We start from the raw sequence: 6,078 nt of genomic DNA, 5'->3' as shown, positions 1-6,078 counted from the left end.
TCTTCAAAGAGGAAACTGCACTCTCTAATCAAGTGAAAGCAGAGATTAACAAATGGGAATATATTAAACTGAGAAGTTTCTGCACCTCAAAAGAAAAAGCGCCCAGGATACAAGCCCCCAACAGAGTGGGAGAAACTATTCACCCAATACCCATCAGATAAGGGGCTAATCTCCAAAATATACAAGGCATTGACAGAAATTTAGAAGAAAAAAAAAACATCTAATCCCATCAAAAATTGGGAGAAGAAATGGACAAACACTTTAACAAAGAAGAAATACAAATGGCCAAAAGACACATAAAAAAGTGCTCCACATCACTAATCATCAGGGAGATGCAAATCAGAACAACTATGAGGTACTATGTCACATCCCAGAGATTGGCACACATCACAATGAATGAGAACAAGAAGTGTTGGCGGGGATGTGGAGAGAAAGGAACTCTTATCCACTGTTAATCGGAATGCCTCTAGTTGAACCTTTATGGAAAGCAATATGGAGATTCCTCCAAAAACTGGAAACCAAGCTCCCATACGACCCAGCTATACCACTACTAGGAATATACCCTAGGAACACAAAAATACAATACAAAAATCCCTTCCTTACACCTATATTCATTGCAGCACTATTTACCACAGCAAGACTCTGAAAACAGCCAAGATACCCTTCAACAGATGAATGGCTAAAGAAAATGTGGTACATATACACAATGGAATATTATGCAGCTGTCTGGAGAGATGAAGTCATGAAATTTTCTTATACATGGATGTGCATGGAATTTATTATGCTTAGTGAAATAAGTCAGAGAGAGAGAGGAAAAACGCAGAACTGTCTCACTCATCTATGGGTTTTAAGAAAATTGAAAGATATTCTTGCAATAATAACTTTCAGATACAAAAGAGAAAAGAGCTGGAAGTTCCAGCTCACCTCAGGAAGCTCACCACAAAGAGTGATGAGTTTAGTTAGAGAAATAACTACATTTTGAACTGTCCTAATAATGAGAATGTATGAGGGAAATGGAGAGCCTGTTTATAGTACAGGCTGGGGTCGGGTGGGGAGGAGGGAGACTTGGGACATTGGTGATGGAAATGTTGAACTGGTGATGGGTGGTGTTCTTTACATGACTGACACCCAAACACAATCATGTATGTAATAAAGTTGTTTAAATAAAATATTTTAAAAAAGAGAGTAGAGGTTGTGGTGAGTAAAAGGAATGTGGAAATCTCTCTCAGTCACAATTCATTTGAAAACATTCTGTACTTTTATCACAGAACCACATTCTTTTAAAAATTTTTAAAAAGTTCATTGCAACAAAAAAAAAGAAAAAATCAAAATTCATTAGCAGATATTTTCGTGACAATATGTTGTATCATCAATAAAGTCATTAATACAATAGCAGAAGCTTTAGTATGCTCTTCTGGCTTTTTTTTCCCAGGTAATAGATGGACTAGAAGAAAAGAAAGGGGTGTGTGTGAGTGTGTGGTTTGTGTGTTTGTGTTTGTGTGTATGTGTTTCGGTTGTTGTTTGTATAGGCACAGCAAAATATGGAAGAAATTGGAAGGAGAGATCTTTGGCCTAAAAACAGGGACACCTCTCCCATGATGTGTTTTGGCATAAGACCAACTCCATGCTCCAGGCCTATTATGTTGACTGACCCCTTCAACATTCTCTGTGGTCCCAGAAACAGTTCTTCACTGTCACAGTTACTGCTGTTGCATTTCTGTAGTTATAGATTTTGGTTTCTGTACAGGTGCTATATTGAAGGCTGCGTAGTGTCTTCTGGTTTCGTCTCACAATTAGGTAGCATTGCAGAGAATCCTGCCCTAAAAGCAGACAGTTGTTGATCCTAGGTTGTCAATGTGTCACAAGTGCCATCTTTGGAGTAAGTCAATGCCATCATGGTGGTGGAGACTTCCTTGTTAAGAGTTCTTATTCCTGAAGATGGTGTAGGAAACCATGATTGTTTTCATAGATGATGTCCACAGTCAGGGGTGAATGGTCTGCCAATGTCCAATCAGATGAAGTCTAAGTCAAGTCACTATGCCAGGAGTTCAGGGTGTAAGGTCCCACTGCAGTTTAAAATGTGCCCCATCTTTATTAGATAAGGACTTGTTTGCATATGTAATCTTTTCCTATTTTAATGTGCCTATGCATAAAGGAAGAACGACAAAAGTTATTGCTGGTGCATAAGGGGGATCAAGGTATCAAGATCAACAATCACCATAAACTTTTTCTTACGTGGCTTCTAGACAAAGACTTGTCTAAAGAATTCTGTACTAAACAGTTCCAGAGGATGGCAGAAATTGTAGCTACATGAGAAGATATTTGGTCATGGATATGTTTATTGGAGGAATGTAATTAAAGAGGTATTCAAAGATTTGTATGTCCTTTTTAAGTCTTTTGAAATAGGCGGGGAAGGGGCAAGATCTGTAACCCAGTTTTAACCTGTGTGTTGGTTTTTGGAGTCTAGGGAAGATGGCTCGTAGCAGTCACATATCAGTGAGTGTCCTCAAGCACAGGGCTTCTCAGCTACCGAATCCCATTGCAAGCAAAAGCTCACTGTAGACGGAGGTGATGGGAGAGGGGCCATCAAAAGTGAGTCTATAGTAGTGGTCAGTGTTTCTCATGTAGGGACTCTATATTTTCCACTTTGGGAGCTGGTTGACATCTGGCTGGGGTGGGAAGGATGTTTTACTTTGTGAGGAATTAAGTACGTGAAGTATTATCCTGAAGGTCTTGGGCATTCTGTTTCCGTTCCTAGGAACAATCTAAAATTATAATTATAAGCATTGTGGAATTATGGTTAACAAAGTGCAGTTGAAAATGAGGACTGATGAGAAAGGACCCCGTGTGCAAGGTCCCCTGCACAGCCTCGTTTATGATCATGGAAGGGGATGGTTTCCCTTCCCCCACACCCCGGAGACCTGGATGCTCAGCCTTGCTGTAAAGGCCTGGCTTGAGGGTCCAATAGCCCTGCTCTAGGGTTCAGTACAGGGGTCCTGTTGGCCAGCTACCCGCTCAGAGAAATAATTTCTGTACATTATTTTATTTGTTTCTAATATGGCAAAACAAAAAATTGATATAATGAGCTTATGTATTCCTTAATCACTTGATTTTATTATTATTATTTTTTTTAAATGCTAAATATGTTTATTCAGAACTTAAAGGCAGAAAATGTCAAACAACAAGTTTATACTTAGATGTTTTACTTGATTTTATTATTTTAATTATTATTTTTATTATTAAAACAAAAATATCTAAGTTTTTTTAAATAATTTTCTTTCCAATATGAAGAAAAGAATGACTGTTTCTCTTTAAATCTCACTTTCCTCAGTAATAATGGCACTTGTGGAGTGATATGGTTTCTATTTTAGACCACCTAAAACCATGTTGATGCAAAGAGACATTTTCAAGTTTCTGTCCTCCTGGATGTTCAGAATGTATGCAGGAGTGGTTTTTTTATATTGCAAAAGAAGCATTCAAATCCTCACAGAAGCTTCAAAGCAAATCAGGAAATAGCCCATTACTAGAAAATATTACTAAGGAAATTACATTAAGTCCCTTCTTCCATCAGTTCTAAGTGTAAGATTCTCAGATAAAATCTTGATGCCAGAAAATAAAAGAGGCATTCTATGACATTTTATTTTATCTTCTTATTCCACAGAGGTGGAAGACAGGTTGATACACAGATAGAAGACAATTGCATCCAAAGAGACCTGTTAACCAAAGCAAGCATTGACCTTCAAATTTCACACTAGCTTCTTATCTGCAGTGAGTGGAATTTGTCTCAAAAAATTACTGTATTTTCCTGTGTATAAGACAACTTCTTGGCCCATTAAAAACTCCTTAAATGTCGGGGTCTACTTATATGCCAGTGTTTGCATGCTGAAACTTACTACAGGGATGAATGATCTGCCCCCTCTTACTTTTAAGAATTAACTTATTTTTAAGACTATTAGGAAGTTTGTCGTGGGTTTAAGGGTCATTTTATATGCCAGAAAATATGGGTAAATGTGTATGAGTGTTATTGGAATTAGATAATTATTTAATTCCCAATAAATAGTATTAATAATAGTATTAACTTGGGGAAGAATGGGTCCTTGGAGTAATCTACACTCAGGTTTTTTTGCTTACAATTTAAAGAGATAACTTATTTCTTTTTTTTTAATATAAAATGATTGTAGTTGGGTTTTAGTCATAAATAGAACACCACCCCCTTCACCAGTGCAACATTACCACCATCAATGCCTTCCTTCCTCTTTCTCAGGCATTCTACTTCTCTCACTCATTAAGAATGTCATGATAGTTGTTAGTTTAGATTTTCCCTAACTGCAGTCACCACTCTTTGTTGTGAGCTTCATATTGTGAGCCAGTCCTTCCAGCCCTCATCACTATTGTCTCTGAGCATTATTACAATAATGTCCTTAATTTTTCTTTAAACCCATAGACGAGTGAGACTATTCTGTGTCTATCTCCCTCTGAATTATTACACTCAGAATAATAGATTTCATGTACATCCATGTAATTTCATGACTTCATCCCTCTGACAGCTACATAATATTTCATTGTGTATATGTACCACAGTTTCTTTAGCTATTCATCTGTTGAAAGGCATCTTGGATGTTTCCAGAGTCTGGCTATTGTAAATAGTGCTGCAATGAATAGAGGTGTGAGGAAGGAATTTTTGAATTATAGTTGGGTTCTTAGGAATTTTTGTGTTCATAGGATATATTCCTAAGAGTGGTAAAGCTGGACCATGTGGGAGCTCAATTTCGAGTTTTTTGAGGAATCTCCATATTGTTTTCCATAAAGACCAGACTAGATGGTATTCCTACCAGTCGTGAATGAGAACTCCTTTCTCTCCACATCCCAGCCCCATGCACTGATTGTTCTTGTTCATTGTGATGTGTTCCAGCCAGTCTCTGTGGTGTGAGATAGTACTTCATCATTGTTTTGATTTGCATCTCCCTGATGATTAGTGATGTGGAGCATTTTGTTTGTTTTTCTTTTTTTAGGAGGGCACACCCAGTGATGCTTAGGGGTTACTCCTGGCTCTGCACTCAGAAATTGCTCCTGAATTGGGGGACCATATGGATGCTGGGGGATTGAAACGCTGTCTGTCCTAGGCTAGCACAGGCAAGGCAGACGCCTTACCGCTTGTACCACGGCTCTGGCTCCATGTGGAACATTTTTCATGTGTGTTTTGGGCATTTGTATTTCTTCTTTGAGGAAGTGTATGTTCATTTCTTCTCCCCACTTTTTGTTGGGGTTAGATTTTTTTTTTTGTTAAGTTCTGTCAGTACCTTGTATATTTTCAATGTTAGCCCCTTATCTGATGGCTATTGGGTGAATAGATTCTCCCATACTCTGGGTGACTTTTTTATTCTAGGAACTATTTCCTTTGAGGTGCAGAAGGTTCTCAGCTTAATATATTCCCATTTGTTTATCTACTTCCACTTATTTGGAGAGAGCTGTTTCCTCCTTGAAGATGCCTTTATTCTCAATATCATGGAGTGATTTACCTACATGTTGTTCTATATACCTTATAGTTTCAGGCTTGATATCATTTATAATTCAAAGAGATAATAGATCACCTAACTTTTTTTAATATAGAATGCTTCACAAATTTGTGTGTCATTCTTGCTCAGGGGCCATGCTAGTCTTCTTTGTATCGTTCCAGTTTTAGTATATATGCTGCCAAATTGAGCACAGATCACCTAATTCTTACCCCTATTCTAAGAGTTTTTTTTCTAGAAAGATTAACTTAGAGTACATATTTTAAAACAAAATTACAGATCTTCATAGAATACCATTTTGGTATCACTGTATGTGGACATAACTATCTTCCAGAATCCATTATGAGAGGTTGAGTTCCTTTCAAATTAAATTCTTCCATGTTGACCCTATAATACATTTGGATTAATTTATAAAGCATATTTTGTACTTTAACACTTACTTAATTTCAACAGCTTGCAAAAAGTTTGAATTTAAAGTACTGAGCAGAATTACTACTTTAAATAAACAGTCTGAAAGAATCTTACATGCAGTAAATAATATATGAATAAAGTATAAGAATATTAT

General features: G+C 37.1%; 1 non-coding gene across 1 annotated transcript; it reads right to left on the bottom strand.

Annotated features, from left to right (window-relative positions):
* Positions 1-5,600: 5,600 nt before the first annotated feature.
* Positions 5,601-5,707, bottom strand: LOC126007475 (U6 spliceosomal RNA). Its single transcript, XR_007495044.1, has one exon. It is a non-coding gene; the product is annotated as a U6 spliceosomal RNA (small nuclear RNA).
* Positions 5,708-6,078: the final 371 nt, after the last annotated feature.

The sequence above is a fragment of the Suncus etruscus genome, chromosome 4, assembly GCF_024139225.1.
Source record: "Suncus etruscus isolate mSunEtr1 chromosome 4, mSunEtr1.pri.cur, whole genome shotgun sequence".
Lineage (NCBI taxonomy): Eukaryota > Metazoa > Chordata > Mammalia > Eulipotyphla > Soricidae > Suncus > Suncus etruscus.
The sequence above is the reverse complement of the archived record's forward strand: the minus strand, read 5'-3'. Positions and strand labels throughout refer to the sequence as shown.